Here is a 20,510-nt window from a genome sequence, read left to right on the forward strand (position 1 = left end):
ATAAATATTATTTTCAAAAATATTAATTCACGCCTACATTTATACTGGGTAAGTCTTTTAAAAGGGCCCCGTGGAAAATGTGCTCCTTGCTTGTAGGCAACCCTGGTACACTGAAGAGAAGAGCGGGTTAGAGAACAGTCCAGGATATCGGTGCCAAGCATATTCGACAACATGACATGACATATCCTGGACTGTTCTCTAACCCGCTCTTCTCTTCGGTGTACCAAGGTTGCCTACATGCAAGGAGCGCATTTTCCACGGGGCCTCTTTTAAAAGACTCACCCAGTATTAGGTAAATACAAACATGAAAATACATGCATGTAATTTGAATCAATTGGAAAAACTAGTACGAAAGCTTAAGACAACAGACAAACTGTATATATTATAAATATATATGAAAATACTACAAAAATTTCGATATTGTTAAATGTCCATTACCAGTCCTCTGCGTTTTTTGATGGAAGCAAATTCTTTTGCTAGTTTGGTCAAGTCCAGTACTCGAGCCCGATCGCTTTCAATGATTAACAACGCCAGTCCACTCAATTTCACTCTTGTCTTATCATTCAAGATACAATTTTCATATCAATTTGCATAATACAGTAAGTCACTATTGGCACTATTACAACGTTTCCTTGGTTGTAATTTTAACCCTACAGTTTTCAGAAATTTAATACGTCCTGTCTAATATTCTGAATGTCTGCAACTTTTAAGTTTCTGATACTGTTCCACTATGAAGTTATGTCTTTTCAATTCGTCCTTCCTTTGTGCACTGACTTCCCCTTTCACAATTGATCCTAATTTCAATTTTGCTTCTGGCTGTATCTGTAGAAGGGATGAAATCACCTGATGAATGTCTGGAGACGGCGAGTATCTGAAGACGGCGAGTAGAACAACATCTGACAACATCGCCTCATCAATCCTGTACATTGTGACAGCTTGTTAACGGCTTATCAGATACCACGTATAAAACCGGAAAAGTGTGCGCAATCCCGCTGTAGCCTTTCAGTTAACACACACTACGTTCCGAAAACAAACAATTTCTGTAGCTATAGTACAAGATACATCTTCTTCATATTTCTTCCAGAAATTAGTAGCGGATTTCACTAACTGCCTATCGGTGTGTTCCGTTAGGGCGATGGGGCTTACAAACTAAAAAGGTGAAGCTTTCTTTGATTTGTTTCATGCCATGAAATCTACTGTTTACAGTACCGGATCTACAAGCCGCAAAACCCTGCAGTGCGGGGGGCCTCAGTCATCGACATAGTAGAGGGTTCGTATATGCGTATGTAAAAATATAAACGTAGTTACTCATGGGTACAGAAACGAATACAATATATACATGTAAAGGTGAATTTAAAGTTCCCTGTGCATATAACACAGTGCCATGAAAGGACATTTAGGGTATGTGGGGGGTAGGGCCCCACATATTTTCGATATCGGACATCTTGGAGGTGATGTGATCAGCACTACGCTCCGGCCGCCTTTTTTAGGCTGGTTGGGCCATTTATGCGAGGACAAAGACGGAAAAATTCCGACCTTAGATCACCCACCCCGAATCTCCCGCGTGGTAGTCAGACTAGAATCAAATCAGGCTAAAATTTCACGAGAAATGAAGCGGTGAAGGTTTCTTTAACCTATCTTTAATCAGGAAAAAGTTATGACTGCATGATTGTAACAAATGTATCATTTTCCAGGTGTGAGAAAACACTTGTCAGATATATATCACATCATCACGGGCGCCGAAACCTTGGGGGGAGGGGCAGGGTGCCAGGGCCCCTCCAGTTCTCGTTTGGCCCCCACTTATAAGAAGCCCAATGCATAACTTTTGCACACAAGTCGAAAATTATGCAGGATTGTGCTCTGAAATGGGCAAAATCAATAATATGGAGGCCTCTGATTGGGTAGTGGTAACGTCGTCGCCTTGTAATCAAGGTGTCGCGGGTTCGATATCCGGTGGAGGCACATGGCACAGTGGTTCGGATCATGCTTTAAACTGTAAGTCCAGTCCCGATTAGCCTTTCTGTACATAAAGTGGACTTAGAACAACAATTCAATGGATGAATCAATTCAATAATGTGGAACTATAACTCGGTTTAAGTGTCTTTCTTGTGCTGGTGCGTTTCCTATTTCAGTATTTCCTTTTTCAATCCGACAATGAATTAAGGAAAACGCATGGTATATTATGAATGAATATATGCGAGAATAGAGGAGAAAACATGGGAACACTGTAGTCATACTCTTCAATGAGCCAGTTCAATTGCAAAATAGTCTAACCTGTTTCTATCATGACCAATTGCACCCAGCCTAAATCCATTACTTTTCATAGGGGGTGTTAAGGGACTCTTGAATCCCTGTAGGGCCTTGTATGTGACTTTGTCAACATGAGATAAGAATTACATACACACATTATATATATATATATATATATATATATATATAATGTCAAATTTGAATGGACCGAAATTCATCAAGCAGCTTTCGAACAAATAAACACAACGGCCCCCATACTCAAAAGGTACGACCCGACAAAGAAAACAGTCGTATTTTGTGATGCATCTTATGTAGGCGTAGCTGGAGCACTTATGCAAGAAAAAGACGGATCACGCTCACCCATCGCATATTGCAGCCGCTGTCTCACGGACACCGAAAAAAGTATGACGTGTTCACACTTGAAATCACAGCAGCGCAATATTTACTAAAAACCTTCAGTTACTTTTCAATAAATTCCAAAATTCCTTGTATTAACGGATAAGCACGCTCTTTCTCACCTTAGAACAACAAAAGCAGAAAGTTCCATTTTGGCTAGGAAATCTCTATTTTTCCAGGAATTCGACTTTGATATCCAACACATATCATTAGCACAGAATGCACTGGCAGACAGCCTCAGCCTTTTTCCAGCCCCCAACCAGGTTAATCGCGACGATGAACCAGACTCAGATAGCGAAGATATGGCTCGTCAGGTATTTTCTATTCAAAATGTGTATTTTGACTTAACTTTGGCACAAAGGCAAGACCCATACTTTGGTGACATAATCAAAATACTCGAGGATGACCCATCAGCAAACCCTAAATTTGAAAAAACTCATATTCTTTCACAATTGAAAACGGTTTACTTTATAGGATAACAAATTTGCTACTGGATTCAAGAAGTAAATCTGCATTCCAAAGGCTAATCGGAAGGAAATTTTCGCTCACCAAGGCGCAGATAAGACATACAAACTTCACATTCGGCTTGTAGATACTGGCAGTGCCAGCTCGTGGTCTGGCTCTATGGGTGTGCACTTCAGTCTCGCGTTCAGAAGTATTATTTCCACCCCTGTGAAATACTCGCACTCGCGTACATAATGATGCTTAATATATTGGCAACCCAAGTTTTGATCACCTTTCACTGAAAATGAGGCTATGACAGTTATATGTCATGATTTTTTTAACACGGATTTTTTTTACAAATTTCAAATTATTCGGAAATTATTCAGCCAATCACGAGGAGAGCGATGTTATTGTGCAATATGTAATTCAGCAATGGATAACCTGATAAAATCACTCGAAACATAGAAATACCGTAGATACTATATCCCCAACATGAAACGATGTGTGTATGATCAGGTCAAGAAATGTGTTCCCTGCCAAATAGCAAAACGCCATCCTGGTGCAAGGCAACACACACACATTTTTACACCCATTTCTTTGCAGGATTTCAAGAATATGAATTTAACGGGGTGTCAATACTTTCTTAGGATCCTGGGATATTTAGTCTTTTCCAACTTCTGTTTTGGCACGTTCGGGGTCGAAAACGTGTGGATACCATATCGCTCAGTCTCCAAAATGTAATGTTCAAACTCTATCTTCACTACAGAAATCCCTTGACAATCTAAGATTTAACACTTAACCAACAGCTTCCTATCTCCCCCTTTAAATTTCATATCCAATCCTACCACAAAAATGTCCATGCCAATTTTAGACTTACTGTTGATATTGAAGACAGGATATTGTCTCCTCCAAAAAATTAATTCTCAGTCTCGAAACCAGAATTTCTGCAACATTCGAAGACAATAGTAATACATAAGAATTGGATACCTTAATGCTCAATGCCCCTCTAACTAAAATACCCGCCATAATCTAAGACTTGAGTTGAATAATGTCCCTGCCAACGTTTAATTCAGTATTCCCCCCAGACCTCACCTGTCAATTAAGGCCTAATACACTGCTCTCCATAAATTACGCAACAAATGGTGATCATCCAATAGAATCAAACACAAGGCCGGAGGGTGTACATATTTTATTTGTAACGAAAGTGACCGTTGTCTGACACTAATAAGGGATATGATCCCTAACGCATTCGTTGCTTTCTTTCAGCGTGCCCACCACTCTTCTTCTCTTTTCTCCAACTGTTTTCTCTTGTACCTCACATTTTCTTGTTGTTGCTTAATTTCTGGAGGGCAGTGTATATAAGAGTTGGATATTTATCCCCCCCCCCTCTCGCACCTTCAATAATGACCTTAACGCTTGCTTTTTTTCATCTAATGGATTAAATATGGTGAATTTAAGGTGTACAATTTTTACCTGAATTTTGTAAAAATATATAAATGTTCAATTTTACATTATCTGAAGGGTAAAAATCCCCAAAACAATCTCGATGGTGCAGCCTGCGCCATAATCTCCCCTGTGGGCACCCCTGAATATACGTTTTCTTGGTAGAAAAGGCTTAGCATAAAGAGGCCATAGTGCGGGGTCAAAATTTGGCAAAATGTGGCTGGGGAACTACATCTCCCACTCCCCGCTCCTCCTAATCGCCGCCACTGAATGTTTGGATTAAAATGAACGTCTTATTAGGAATGATTTAAAACACACACGGAAAACAAATTATTTGTTCATTGTCCATTAAGTATCCCTAGGCTAATGAAAGGCTATTTTGACAAAATATCACTCGTCATAAGTAATAAGCAAGTAAGATTGAGAAATCTGTTCAGAATTTAAGAGATTATTAGCTAAGTTGCTCTTCGTTTTCTGAAGAACTGTCATATTACTAATGTGGGAGAAGCAATACACATATGGTTACATGAACATATTTTTTGAGGTAACAAAATGATTTAGGACACAAGGAATTCATCGAAGTTGATCATCGTACCAGTAATACTTCATCTATTTTTCATTGGGTTGTATGGCGTGACCATTTCGAACACACTAGAATGTCAACCTCTATCCTGTGCAGCATACCCTGGAAACTTTATTCTTACAGGGCAACGAGTCCCTGGCGCCTGGAACCACTGTCAAAGTAATAATTTATGAAGGTTTGTATTTTGAGTGTCAGCGTGTGTTTGTTTTCGCCCCTTCGTTACTTTCATCTAATCACCATTGAACCTTATAACGTCGTCATTTTTAAAATTAGCAGAAAAATGACTTACAATAAAACAAATCAACCAGAACTTACTCTTCCAAAAATGGGGTTTCATTAGTTTATACCTCTTAGAAAGTTGAGGTGGTAATTTCAATCGCGCAGCGTTTCATTTGTGGATCAAGGCAGTTAATTCCGTGAACAATGACGTTGTTTTCCGAAAGTCTCAAATATTTGTCTCAGGCAATCGCCCTCTTAAAATAGATGCATCTTCTGTGGTGATAAAATGCCACGTTTGGTGAGAGTTCTTTCTGTATATTTTTTCCCCCAATGGCATAACGCTGTCGCATTATAATGAAGAGGTCCTGTATTCGACTCCCCCATCCTCTGGTGGAATCACAATGCACACGGGTTCGGACTATACGTTAAACTGTAGGTTTAGTACCGATTAGCATATCTGAGCATAAAAGTGGGCTTAGAAACAAGCATAAAAATGGGCTTAGAAACAAACTAACAAAATCGTCTTCTATATACTTCGTGACATAACTTTTTTCTTTACTTCAGCTACATCTACAGATTCTGTTGACATTTTCGGCTGATTCATGTGACAAAATTTATGTGGAACGAGGATTTCTAAATAGGATAAGCCACTCATTAGCAATGGAATAATTCTGTAGCTTTTTCCATATATAACTGATTTATTAAAATTTATTCACTTCGGTATTGTAGTGATTCCTTCTTATTAGTAGAACGAATATAAAGTTCATATTTCGTATACCATATTGATTTTTGAAGATGACAGGCATATAAAAATTGTAATGAAAAAAAAGGGACACTTCTGGAATTTCAATGCAGAACTAATTAAAATTATATTATACTCTATAGCAGGCATGTCCAACTTCAATCAGCAGTGATCTACTTTTTATTGTCACAACAGGCAGTGAGCTACTATTAATCGTTCTCTTTGCAAAAATGTGTACCTACTCAGCCATTATACATTATAGAAGTTGAAATCAAATAATGTATATTCATATAATTACAATAGATAACTGCGATCGACCAACAAACACCCCGCGATCGACCGGTCAATCGTGATCGACGCGTTGGACATGCCTGCTCTATAGCATACTTAAACCCGAAGGTTTATGGCTGCAGCAACACAAGCCTCCCATCTGTCCCTATCCTGGGCAAGATCAATTCAATCTTTCCCTTCCTTACAGATTTATTTTAGGTCCATCTCAACATTATCACTCCATCCTCGTCTTAGCCTTCCTACTGGTCCCTTACCATCAGGTTTCCCAACAAGAATCCTGTAAACAACTCTTTCCTTTGCCATTCGTGTCGCATGGCCTGCCCATCTAACTAAGTCTTCTTGATTAAATTATTCTAATATTAATTAAAAAGTCGAAATAATTTATTGTGTTGCTGGTGGACATAACGCTAAGATGATGTTTAGATTTGTTTATTTGGAGATTATTTTCACCATAGCCGGAGGCCCGGAGCTGCAGTCCTTAAGTTCACCCTCAATTCTGATTTAATCTTGATCATACCCTGCATAATTTTGAGCCTCCTAAGCCTACAAGCTGCTTTTAAACATGGAAGTATTAATTTGATCACAGTTTTTGTTTCAACAATGACAAAAGTGGCTTTTTATGGGTTGATAATATGTGAACATTTCCAGCATAGATAATATTCACAAGTAAAATATACATGCTATGAACACCAAGTTACACTTACATATTTAATCATTCAAATATCCCCGAGTATATGTACTTATTGAATTTGATTGGGTGGGCACAGGAATTTTTGGTGCCCACCCCTGTCGCCATCCCTGGGCGGAGAAGAATAAAGTCACCAGTCCGCCTTCCCATAGTTTACCGCAGCACGTTTCAATGTCTCACCTTGTTGACTAGACAATTATCCAAACGACAATATGCTTAATATTGCAAAATGTTTTGTTGGTAAGAACAGCGAGACAATCCAGATGTGAATTATAGGGAACATTTATGCAGGGAAGAAGCCGGAAAAATTCCAACGTATTCTAGGAATCGAACCCGGATCTCCCGCGTGGTTGTCAGATTCTCTACCGACCAGACCATCACAGCTCCTTGGATGAGTTCCATACCTAGATTATTTCAATTTATTGTAATATCTTTTCTTGTTTTTATGGATTTTCTTCACACTTAAAATGACTCACCTCGTTGACCACACAATTATTTCGTAACAAAGATACAAAGAAATGCTCCCAGAATTTGATAAAAATCGAATGACTAGAAAGTAATTTCGTCCTATTGCTTTCATAAATACTATACTTATGTATTAATAGATCTCTACTACTTAATAGTAGTAGTGGTATTAGTAGGATTATTAGTAGTAATTTAGCTAATTCATTAATTATAAGTATTATTAATTAATTATGAGTATTATTATTTAATTAAAGTATAAAAACAATGGTAAAGTCAATTTGGAGAAATTTTTAGAAATAACCCCCCCCCTTGATAAAATCCTGCGTATGCTACTGGGAATACAAGCCATGTGACTAGCAGTAGGAGAGAATAAACTACACAACAATGCATCCTCACTTATTTTATAAAAAAAATCTGAAATTACTGATTTCAATAAGCAATCCACCAACCAGATAACAAATCTATCATTATATTATAAAAACATAACAATTATTGGGTGGGCTCGGGCCCCACAGGCCCATGTAAGTTGGTGCCCGAGTGATGTGCGTGTACACAAGACAATGTAGACTTTTGCATGTAAATTTAAGTGAAATAACCAAGACTCGAACCTGGGTCTCTGGCTTATTGTACCAATCCTTTGTCAAGTGAGCTACCAAGTAAGCCTTGGTACTAGATATGTGGAGTTGTCTCTGTGAGTGATACAACAACATCTGTTGCCGCAGACAGGCTTATATTATATATAAAAAAAATCTATGTTCAATGATTCATTGGCAAGGTGACGAATGGGCAAAGACTGTCAATGCATGCATTCTACATGTTACTTGATTGTGGCTGAATGTCAATATTGCCATACTGTTCAAGTTCGAGTCCTGATTGGAACGCCAGTTCGGTATCTTTGATATAGCTCGAGAGGAAGCCGACAGGACGCGTATCTGGTTTCGAGCCAGCGCCTGTTTTTATGAGAAGCACTGTTGAACCTTTTACCTGCAGTGTTTAGACGAACTGCGACGACGTTGCACTACCAAAGTATCCATATTGCTTTGGGTTGTTGTTTTTTTAATTAAAAAATAGCACAACACAATAACACAACATAGCAAAGATAACGGCAATCTCACGTTATGAAATCTCTAAAGAAACTGAACTGACAACATCCCATTTACTCGACGTGGACTTGACAAGTACCGCTAGTCCTAAAACGGACGCTATTGGTGGGAAAAGTTTGAGGGGAGGATATACTGGGTTGGCTGTGCGATATCGATTTTTCGATATAGAAGTTCGATATCGATGATACCGAAAATATCGATGATAATGATGACAATCACAACACATCTAAAACATTCAGTGTGAAGTTTCAATTGTAGTGTTATCCAGGAGAATCAGAGAATCGTGTTGTTCTTCGGTGGAATCGAAAATAGTAGTCCCATAACACAATGGAGTCTGTAGTTCTTAACCACTCTACCGTAATCAATGAACTAAAAGTAAGCGAGCTTGAATGGTGTTTTTGCATTCCTTATGTTACGTTAAGTAAAGTACAATGTTGTAGTCGCGAGGACAGAACTCTTGGAGGTAGTACATGAAGACAAACTATTTTGTAATAAGATTTTTCTGTCAGGAGCATAGTTTCGATGCTACGAGCATCCAGAAGAGGGCAGAGACGAAGGCCCCCACCGTTGGTCAGTCTCCCTCCTCCCAGCAAAAAAGAAAAACTAGAGAAATATTTTTATTCTTAGCCTAAAAGTTTTATAAATGTAATCACCCCCGAAAGCACTCCTGCCGCTCTGCTCCCCTACATATGGTTGTCAGAGGGAAACATCTTTCGGAACTTTCTTTGAAGTGTTCTTCCAATGAGGACTTGAAACACAACCAGTTTTGAGCAAGTGCACGCAGGAAAAGTCAAGGTTGTCTTCAGGATCCCAAGGCATCAATCAGTATCAACAAGCAATATGAATTACTTGGCGAGAATAGTGTCAACTCAGTGTGCATGAAAGCCAGGGGTCTCGGGTTCAAATCCAGGCTTGGACTAGCGCTGTGCAATATTTCGATATTGAAATATTAATTTGTCGGTATTGAAACACACGTTCTTCTGTACATGACGGTACTTAGCAAGAGCAAACAGTACAAAACAAACAAAACAGTTCAGGATTCACATTCGCCCCTGCTCAGTTTCACCACCAGATCACGATCGTGTAGGCCCCAACTTCTCCACACTCACATTCACCAGGGAGTAAAAGGAGAATGGAAATTATAGCCTTGCCCTTTCTAGAGGGAAAAATAAATCGATACATGGCAGTGTGGGAATTCACTTCAGAAATCTGTGAGAAAGACACTTATTGGAGGTGTATCATTATTGACAATTTTATACTGGTTTCCTAGAACTTGGCAACTTCTTATCTTCATTAACATCATCATAAATAACAATATATAAGTTGAAACTCCCACCTATATTTTATTGAATTTACGATTGATAATGACTCGATAATGACACCTGTATTGTATCGCCGTTTCGTTTGTAGTTCCTTTTGTCAAGGAGGATTGCGACAGCTATGCCTACAGGCAGGAGTTTATCCAGAACATTTAATCTAACAGGGGTGCAAGTTTGTACTTAGGGGGGTGCAAGTGGGAATTTGCAGCAAAAGTTACCATAAACTGGGCCTTTGTGAAAAATTATAGGGGATGTTGAGGTAATTTAGGGTGTGTGTTGGGGGGGGGTGTTGGAGGTGTGTGGATAAATCATTGCCAATAGGGGGCTAGATGGTGTGAAAGAATGCCGTAGGCAGCAAAACGTCACATTTACGGAACTGTGGTCGTGAGGTAGTGCATATCTTACGAAAGAAATACGATACTAACAAACAAATTAAATCAGAAAGACATGAACAAAATCATCTGGAAAAAGGCTATTGATTAGAATGGTGTGAATGAAATAAGAAAGAGGAAAGGGAAGTGGCTTGTTTAAAGGGAGCTGTCGGATTCGAACCATATTAAAATTCGTAAATACGTCATTGGAATGGAGGTTTTTCTAGTGGAGTAATGCTGACCTGCGATGTATTGACTACAGTTTATAAAGTGAGATGAGAACATTCCCTGACTCTCTGAGACTAGACCAAGACTTCTGTAAAGTCGAGACGAGACCGCGACTTCGGTATGACATTTGAAAATTTTATCTCAACCACATTTACTTTACTATCCTCTATCTTCAGCCATAGCAAACGGATGTCTACATGAGTATTTATATGTAAGTCTCTATTTTGAAAAGATACTCTAGGGCTATCGACTACGTGAGTTGTGGAAAAGATTCCAAGCTTTCGAGAGCTAACTTCACTCTCATCTTCACTTCCACCTATCATTCGTTACCAGGAAAGCTTCAAGACTTACTTCAAGTCCATATTTTGATATTCCGGACGGCAAGTCCCTGCACGTCTACATTTCACAAGACTGCGACACGATTTCCATCTACCGGGCGAAAACGGAACACCCTTCCAGTGGACACGAGTTTCAGGGAGCCGTAGCATATACATGTTGAGATATACGAGGTGGCCTGTTTTCTACTGACTGACCCTTATAAATATGTTTGCAGTTGTTACAAGCATTTAAACACATTAAACACATTTCTTGATATTAAGTTTTGGGAGAAAACTCCCTCATCAGACACTTATTTGTAGTTTGAGGTGTAAGGGGTGTCCTTTATTAAGTCCACCAAATGTCAACCTCTCTTCCATGCAGTACCGCATTTGCATAATAATTAGGTTCTAGCATACTGACTCTCTCTAGTATAATCCTCTATGGGGCTTGTGTCGAGTCCTGTCCATGTGCATTGGAAATTGTCGTTTCATCGATTTCATCTTATCTTCATCATCATTGTAAGTGGGAAAGACAGTCAATTAAAGCAAATCAATCAACTTATAACTTCTTCTTCCTCTTTCCCCTTTCGCCTTATAGTATCGGGGTTGCCTCTATCCACTCCTTCCATCTCTCCCGTTCCTTTGCCATACTAATTCAATTCTCTTATTCCCTTTCCTTTCTTTTGTCATATTTCTTGTATTCCTTTTTCAAATGTCTTCCGGGGTCTACCTCTTGTTCTCCTTCCCTCTGTTTTAGCTTCCATAAATTGTTTTGCTTTTATATCTTCATCCATTCTTACCACATGTCTGAACCATTTTAATTGTCTTTGTGTCAGTTTTTCTTCTATTGGCTTCTGATTTAATTATTCTCTGATTCTTTCATCACCTACTCTATCTCTTCTCGTAATGGGACAAATTAAATAAAAACAAAAGAGAAGCAGTTATACAATGAATCTTTTCAATAATGTTACATTCCAGGAATCTAACACCTCAACTGTGAAACAAGCAACTATTTCTTTCCCTTTCTTAAATTGAAGGTCTCATCAAATTTTTAATTATCAGTCCCACATGCCATAAGGTAATGTTCCTTGATCTCTTCATTTGGATTAAATTTCAAATGTGGTGGCTTACTCCATTTGTGAAAAAGAGAACTCCATACTGGATCTTATGTTGGCTATTTTTTTTTTCCAGTGTTCTTTTGCAGAGCAAATCCAGAAAAAATGTCAACCTTCATTGTCAAATTATATGTCGGTGAAAAGCAATATGCTGTAAATTTATTTGTAAAAAAAATCTCATAAGGTACTATTCTGATTTCTTAAGAGAACTCTCTTTCCACTAAAAATGTTCATGCACGCCTTACAATGCCAATACCAGAAACATCTTATGCTCATTACAACAGCATGCTTATGTTTCCGTGGGGGTTGCAGACCAACTACCTCTGGTGCTGCCAACCTCAGAATGTCAAAACCATCCATGCATGTGAAAGTGACCACATTCTTGCCTTTTGAGCATATGCTCACACAGAAAAATGGACAGTTTATCTGTGGTAGGCTTGCATTTAATGACTTACCAGGTGTATAAGCTTAAATCTGCTGTTTTGTAGTCAGAAAAACACATGGTTTGTTCATAGAAAGCAACAAGAAATTTATTCAAAGTACTTGCCCTCGCGAGCTACACATTTTGCCCACCTCTCGGGCAATTTGTGGATACCACGCCAAAAAAAGTCCTCCTCTTTCGAGGCAAACCACTCGTCAAGCCATTTCCGGACGTCTGCATACGAATCGAAGTGCTGCTCAGCGAGGGCGTGGCCCATCGACGAAAACAGATGGTAGTCGGAAGGGGCCAGGTCTGGTGAATAGGCGGGATGGGGTATCACCTCTCAATTGCGTGTCTCCAAGTAGTTTTGGACCAGTATTGACGTGTGCGATGGGGCGTTGTCGTGGAGGAAAATCAGCTTGTCACGTCTTTGTTGATAATCCGGCCTTTTGTCACACAGAGCACGGTGCAATTTGATCAGTTGTTGGTGGTAGCGGTGGGCAGCGACAGTTTCACCAGGTTTCAACAGCTCAAAGTAGACGATATCCTGTTGATCCCACCAAACAGACAGCATCGTCTTCCCACCGAAGCGATTTGGTCTCGAGAAAGATGTTTATGGTTGGCCGGGATCAACCCACGATTTCTTGCGTTTAGGATTCTCGAAATATCCACTTTTCACCAGTCACAATCCGATGCAGGAAGGACTTTCTTTTTTGTCTGGCAAACAAGATTTCGCATGTGTTTTGGCGTCTCTCCAGCTGCCGATCGGTCAATTCATGCGGCACCAATTTTCCGATCTTTTACCTTTCCCATGGCACGTAGACGCATGGAGATGGCTGTTTGAGTAACACCCAATTGCTCGGCAAGCATCTTTTGCGTTTGGGTATCGTCCTCGTCCAAAAGAGCCTGCAATTGATGGTCTTCAACCTTCCTGGGCCGATTTTCACGCTTCTTGTCGCTCAGGTCAAAATTGCCGTCTTTGAACCGACGAAACCAATCCCTGCACGTTGTTTCCGATACAGCACTGTCACCATAGGCCTCCACAAGAATTCGATGCGATTCGGCAGCCGATTTCTTCAAATGGAAGCAGAAAAGCAGAGCTTCCCGCATATGCTCTTTTTCTGGCACAAAACTAGACATGCTTACCACAGGAACACTGTCTGTTGTTGTCTGCACGTGCTGACGATGCGCACTGATTCGTGTTGGCAGATGTCCAACTCATACAAACACCAGGTATGGCGTGCCCATGGTAGCTTCATACGCTCACTAACGCCATCTATGAGCAAACAGCAGATTTAAGCTTATACACCTGGTATGTAACATAAGATGGCAGAGTTGGCATGGTCAAGTGCTACAAAGCCAGAGCTCCCAGTTTCGAACTCTGGCCAAGGCATGGGTCATCGGGTTTGTGCGATTCATTCTTTCAATGTCATCATTGCAATGTAGAAAAGGGATGTAAACAAACACAACATAAAGGATAGAAATAGCTAGATGAACAACAGGCTACTTTTGATGTAAAAAACAAATAAGTTTCAAATAGTAGAGCATAGTTTGATATTTTTTAACAACTGCTGTTTCTAATGCTTATATATATTTCTATCACTTTTAAAGATCTTTTTCAGTATGTGAAGGAAGTTGATTATTGACATTTTTCAAGTTGCGGGAATTTCTGATGCTTGTTTATAACCTGTGGCACCACAGCCAAAGAGGGCCAGGGCCTACCTACCGATTGCAGCCTCACTCCCACCTGCCAATGTGGAAGACTATCCAAAGAGCTGGTAATGAGTGGTGAACACAAACCCCCAGTTGTTTGTAGGTTTCCGTGACAAGGTTACACTACTCATTTATAGTTCCCCGATTTCATCAAGATGGTGAGTAGCCACTGACCAAAATCAGAAGGAAAGTAGTTATGCTTCCTCCCGGGAGATTCGAATCTGTGCACGTCCCATAGCCAAAGCCCAAGGCACGACGACATGTAGACCACACAGCCATGGTGCAGGACCTGAAGCTCATTTACAATAGCATATTGTTCCACAACACTCCACCCTTACCGGGCCGCTTCTGGCAGGAAAAACTCCAAATAAACAACTAAATAGGCTTGTTAGTCCTGGGTTCCCATCCCGTTCCTCACCAAAGTGCTCAGAACCAAAGAATCAATCACAGGCAAGAACTTACTGACTTAATGTTGCAGGTTGATTGCTGAAAACTCGCAGAAATGGGCTTTATACATTTATTTACAATTCAACAAAACAAGGCTCAGATTCTTCCAATAATTCTCTAATTTACATTACTTACATCCTCTAACTTGAGCCCCACGGCAGAACTGCCAAGTGGAAGCTAAACATCGACGAAACCGCCTCGGGATGCTCTTTCTCATGGGAGTCCACTGGAGACCGAAGATCACTCTCCCTTCTGCTATCCGTTTCACACACACTCTCTGTCCTGTCCTCTGTCGGAGGCCATATTTATACTTCCTCCCTCGTCGCATGGGGGAGGACTAAAAGTTCAAATCTTATTGGCTCTTTTAAACTACACAGAATCATGGAAGAACCCCAAGCATACACAAAACACAAAAAAGAAACAAAAAACAAATACTGTTTGTAACACTATGTAATAAAAACGTTCAAATCACAGTTCTTTACTTTATCTCCCAGGTACCTATTTATTTGAGGATGGGTGAACCCCAGAGCTGCTTTATGCAGAGACTAGGATGGAAGAAATTCCTACCATAGATCACCTATACTCAGAATCGAACCTGGTTCTCCTACATGGCAGTCAGACACCCTCCCGACTAGAGCACGACAGCTCCCCTATATATGTTCCAGTATATTGCAGAAAAACCAGGAAAATAGTATAATGTTAAAGGGGGACTAAGATGAGTCTCTCCCAACAGAACAACTGGCATTCAGTTTTCAAGGGGATAAAATTATTTTCAATATATAATGACATCATTATTATTATTAGGGTGGTATTTGATGGGGGATAAGAGAATATTCCCCCTTCTAATTTCTATATGCTAGGGGGCAGGGTTGAGATGCATGTCATCTAAAAGAGAGACATTGTCTCTGCTAGATTCTTGTGAGAATAACACACACACAGATATATATATATTTAAATTGTACCACCAACATTCCAAATCATGAACCACCACTCTTTCATCCCCAAAACCCCTTCAACATTTAAAGGGTGAGTGACAAAGCATGTTTACCAGCATGTTTCAGTTTTTTTTGTTTTAAGTCCACTTTATGCACAGATAGGCTAATTGGGACTGGACCCACAGTTTAAAGTAGAATCCGAACCACTGTGCAATGTGTCTCCACCTGGTATCAAACCCAGTGGAGGCACAGGATAGCATGGGTTTACCAGCATGTGTACTGTATGATGGCTGAGCAGTATAGTTTGTATTTGGCAGCAATGAATGCATCATTTCTTCAGAACTACACACGATATTTCAGTTCTGTTTTTCTTGTTGTCTTGTATGCATATAAAAGCATGCAAAACAATATGTTTATTGTTACAATTATTAACAATTTTAAAATGTCAATCTTTTCCCTGCCAATTATGGAATGTAATGTTATATATAGCTTATAAATGGGGTATTGCTCTTCAAACACTGCTTTCTGATGATATATTTTACTTTTACATGCAATAACGGAAACAAAATAACTTGTTCACAACGTGCAACAATAAGGTCTCCAGATGCAAATGCCCAATTTTCAAAATTTTACAAAAAAGTCTAGTTTTCTAAAATCTTGCATTTTTTTTTTTGAAACTTTTTTTATATTTGTACTTAACTATCTGCTTCGCGGAACATTATTAAAGGTGTATTCACGTTTTTCGTCCCTGAATCGGTGGGAAATTTAAGCTAAAAAAATATTTTTGTTTGAAATTTCCCACCGATTCCGCGCTCCGTCCCTGGGGTAATTGACCTACCGCCCCCAACCGCTAACGCGGCCCCGCCTCCACTCCCCAGCTTTATCTATAGTCTCTCTGTTAAAGGCATGTTAGAAATTGGCCGGAGTCACCTGCAACCAAACTTTTAAATGTGAAGAAATCCGTTACATCACACAAAACACTTTCCAGATGTTAGACAATGGGTACAAGTTTACTATCCTTCGGACACATTTATTTATTTTTACAGAAGAAACTACTTACCGTAATAAGTTCCTGTAGCATTGTTTTACATCGGGAAGGTGTTTTGTGTGATGTGGGAATGTTTCATAGCTGAAATTCATGTTGTTTGTTGAAAATTAATTCTCCGGCGGAGAATAGCTAGCCCCACGAACCATTGGCGCGTGGATAGGTTAGTTCTGTTAGGTTAGCAAACATAGTTAAAATTTGGTGTCGTGTTAGTATCAGGATCTAGAAATTGGAAATAATTGCGTACCATTGACGCTAGCCCCACGAACCATTGGCGCTAGCCCCACGAACCATTGGCGCTAGCCCCACGAACCATTGACGCTAGCCCCACGAACCATTGGCACGCGGTTAGGTTAGGCAAACATAGTTAAAATTTGGTGTCGTGGTAGTATCAGGAATATATATATTTGGTTGTGAAACAAAAAAAATCGCGAAAATCGACAGATTCCATTCCGAAAACTAACGCCTTACTTTCGCTTATTTTGCAATTTCTAGATGTTCTACACCTTCAGGAATGTTCCGCGAAGCAGATACATAAGTACGAATGTCAAAAATTGACGAAACGAAAAAATTAGAGGTGTCCGAAGGATAGTAAATTTTTACCCAGATTAGTACCAAAATAAATTTAAAGACGCGAAACGAAGTAAATAGGGTAACACTTTACTATACCGGAGACGGATTTCTTCAAATTTACAGGAGAAAATACTTACGCAAATCATTTTCTGTAGTGTTGTTGAAGTTCGGGAATGTAGTTTTCATCCATTTTAATGCGAATCTATGTGGCTTTCTACGAAAATCTATTTCCAACATGCTATTCCTGCTGCCGCCATTTGCTTTCTGCACAAGACCACAATACGCGCTATTGCTGCTGCCGCCATTTGCTTTCTGCACAAGAGCACAAAGCGTAAACTCCGTAGTCAGTGTTTCAAACCACGCTGTGTTATCACTACAAGATGACATGTGAAGTTCTTGCCGGGTGTGGAAGATGCCAAGGAGTTTGTAATTCAACACAGAATCTTGAAGAAATAAGTGGAATGCAGGACGTGGAAGGTTAAAATTAAAAGAATTCCGTGTATTTTCTTTCATCGAGAAAAACCGATGTTGTCCGTATATGCTAAATTGAATGAAAGGAGTGCTAATGGAACCTAACCTAACAGGTCTAATCTAACCTAGTAGGCATACCTCGTACCCGTGATGGTTCGTGGGACTATCGTGAATTTTTGGGCTAACGTCAATGGTTTTTGGGGCTAACGTTAATGGTTTTACAATTACTCTTCATGTCAAAAATTCTACTTCTTTCGTGAAGTGTTATTTTTTAAAAAATTTAGGTATTTTTCAGTGAACAAGGTTGCAACACTGTATGCACACTCCAAATCGACAAAACACTGGCACAACGCACGATGAACGGGTAAGCTATCGCCATATTGTGTGTGGAAATAAGGAACAACAGTAAGTACTCGTTAATGTAAGAAACAAGACATTATTTTCATTAGAAATTCATTATTTCACCTAAAGAAATGTTCCGCAATGCAGAATAGTATGTTAGCAATGTAAAAAATTGCGAAATAAATCATTGATAGGTGTCTCCGGTATGGTAACGTAGTACCGTAAATAGTTTCAATAAATAAATGTGTATGGAAAAATCTTGAAAATTCTATGGGGGGAGGGGCAGTCATATGCTAGACAATATTTTTCATTTTTTCTGCTATTCCTCTAAATAAATAATAACTGTTAACACACTAACGTACGTTTGTATATAAATACCCACCTCATTTCAATTAGGAAGATTATGAGGTACAATAATTAACCTTACGTAAAATTTTATTAGCAATTACACGACACAAGGTTCGGAATAAAAATATGCAGTGTTCTCGATTTAAACATTTATAAATTGCAAAAATCGTTCCAAAAAGCGATGTCAGCCTAACAGAATGAGAAAGGAAGGCAAGAAAGAAATAGACCCGTAAGGAGAAACTAAAGAATAATATCAGCATTCTGCTAGTTCATTTATGTAAACAATCACACATTCCCTCCTTTACATCAGAAACAATTTAAATCATAATCATCATATTAGCAAACTATTACTTACCATTGGAAGCATATCCGAGTAAAATGTATTGACATTCTTCTTTGGAATAATTAATTTCTAAACACTTAACTCAATCACAAAAAATGCACAACAAACTATTCATTTTGCAGTCTGATGCAAAGATGGCAGATGTCAAAATGGGAATTCTTATTTTCACATAGTTTCAGCTACCACACAAATTTAGCAACCATACGCCAGTCGCCATGATCTCATCTTTCTATTTTCACAGTGGAATTTGTTAGGCCAAAATTCCAAATATATGGAAAATTCTACCATCTCCACATGCATGGAATGGCGTATTAATACTGAATTGTGCGGTAAATAAATGCACAAGGCAGGTAATATTCAAAATTTCCCGACTCGGTGGAAATCTCGAATTCTACACGTTTCAGACACGTAGTACAGTCACAGATGTACAGTCACAGAGCAGAGAACATGTATGGGCGCTATCGTTCTTCCTTCCTTCCTTCTTCTTTGATTGGCACACACCGCCTATGAGCGATTTCTTGCCAGGGTTCCTATTTGGTTTGTTATGAGAAAGTTTGTTTACATTCCAAGTATCTGTTTGTTTATGTTACAATGTTGTGTTTGCGTGCAAAGCTGTACAGTATCCACATGACATCAGACCGTGGTTCGTAGAGTAGAGTCGAAAGGGACATCGGAAATGGAATACCCACACGTTGTAACTGGTTGTATAGAGTATTGCGATGTTGTTGTCGAATTGGGCATTGTAAAAACAAATGTGTGGTTGATTGTATAGGTTCTCCACATTGACAGGAAGTTGCAGGTACGGTATATGAACTGGGATGTATAACAACGTGACCTGTCCGCATTCGCATGGTAAACACTAAAACTGCACGGGGTAGGTTAATGTGTTGAAACCAAGGACGTTTATTGCCGACTTATGCATGCCATCTATATGTATTGGTATTCAGGAGTTGCTGGGTGCACCAATCGTCCCATTGTTGTTCTACTTTGATTTTTACCCGTGGGAGGAGGTCAGTGTACGGCAGGCGCATCGGGGTAACAGTTTCTTTCGTTCTTGCTTGTTTAGCCATTACATCAACGCGATCTTGATATTTATTAAGGTCACTGTGGGCGCGAATATATGTGAAGGTCGCTGACAGACCCTGCCGTTGAATGTCTAGCATGATTCGGAGAATAAGATAGGGAAATACCGTTAATTTATATGCTGCCCGACCTGTTCGTGCTAACGTTTGTAGTACACTCAATGCGTCCGTAAGAATTAAAGAATGATCGACTCGGAACTGCAGGGCGAATTGTAGTGCTTTATAGATAGCATAACATTCCGCCGAGAAGATCGACATATCGGATGGGAGGGAAAATTGTCGGGTGATGTTATGAGATGGTACGTAAAAAGCGCATCCCACACCGTCTGTAGACTTCGATCCGTCAGTATAAATAAAGGTCGATGTGGGCCACAATTCTCTATAATTTTCATGTCTGCCATGATCTTCATATTGTATCTCTACTCGGGGTTCTGTGGGAATATTCAGTTGATATAAAAGCGGGTCCGGATGGGTAAAAGTTTGGTGGTAAGCTTCAGGGTCTATATTGTAACATTGTAAGAAGAAAAAACGTTTAGTGGGGGAGGGGGGGTCGGGAGGCTGAACCATTGTCGTTGAATCGCAAATGTTTTATTAAAGGGATGAGCGTGTCGCGCCCACGATTTGAACAAATATTGCACGGTGAGTTTGATGCGTCGGTGTGACAAAGAGGATTCATTGCTTTCTAAATATACACTAACATTGGGACTGGACGGCATGAGTCCTAGACATGTTCGTAAGGCTCGTCGTTGTAATACGTCTATAGACGTAAGAAGTTTTGGATTGGCCCCACCACATGCTGGTGCTGCATAATCAAAC

The 20,510-nt window shown here is 39.6% G+C and overlaps 1 protein-coding gene across 1 annotated transcript in view; it reads right to left on the reverse strand.

Moving 5' to 3' along the window:
* The window catches only part of LOC145987766 (uncharacterized), a 44,056-nt gene extending 25,156 nt beyond the window's left edge, over positions 1–18,900 (reverse strand). The window contains exon 1 of the mRNA XM_083122441.1: positions 18,625–18,900. The gene's annotated coding sequence lies outside the window, so the exon portion shown is untranslated. The remainder of the gene's footprint in view (positions 1–18,624) is intronic.
* Between the last annotated feature and the right edge of the window lie 1,610 nt (positions 18,901–20,510).

The sequence above is a fragment of the Lepisma saccharinum genome, chromosome 5 (assembly GCF_977018435.1).
Source record: "Lepisma saccharinum chromosome 5, izLepSacc3.1, whole genome shotgun sequence".
Classification (NCBI taxonomy): Eukaryota; Metazoa; Arthropoda; class Insecta; order Zygentoma; family Lepismatidae; genus Lepisma; species Lepisma saccharinum.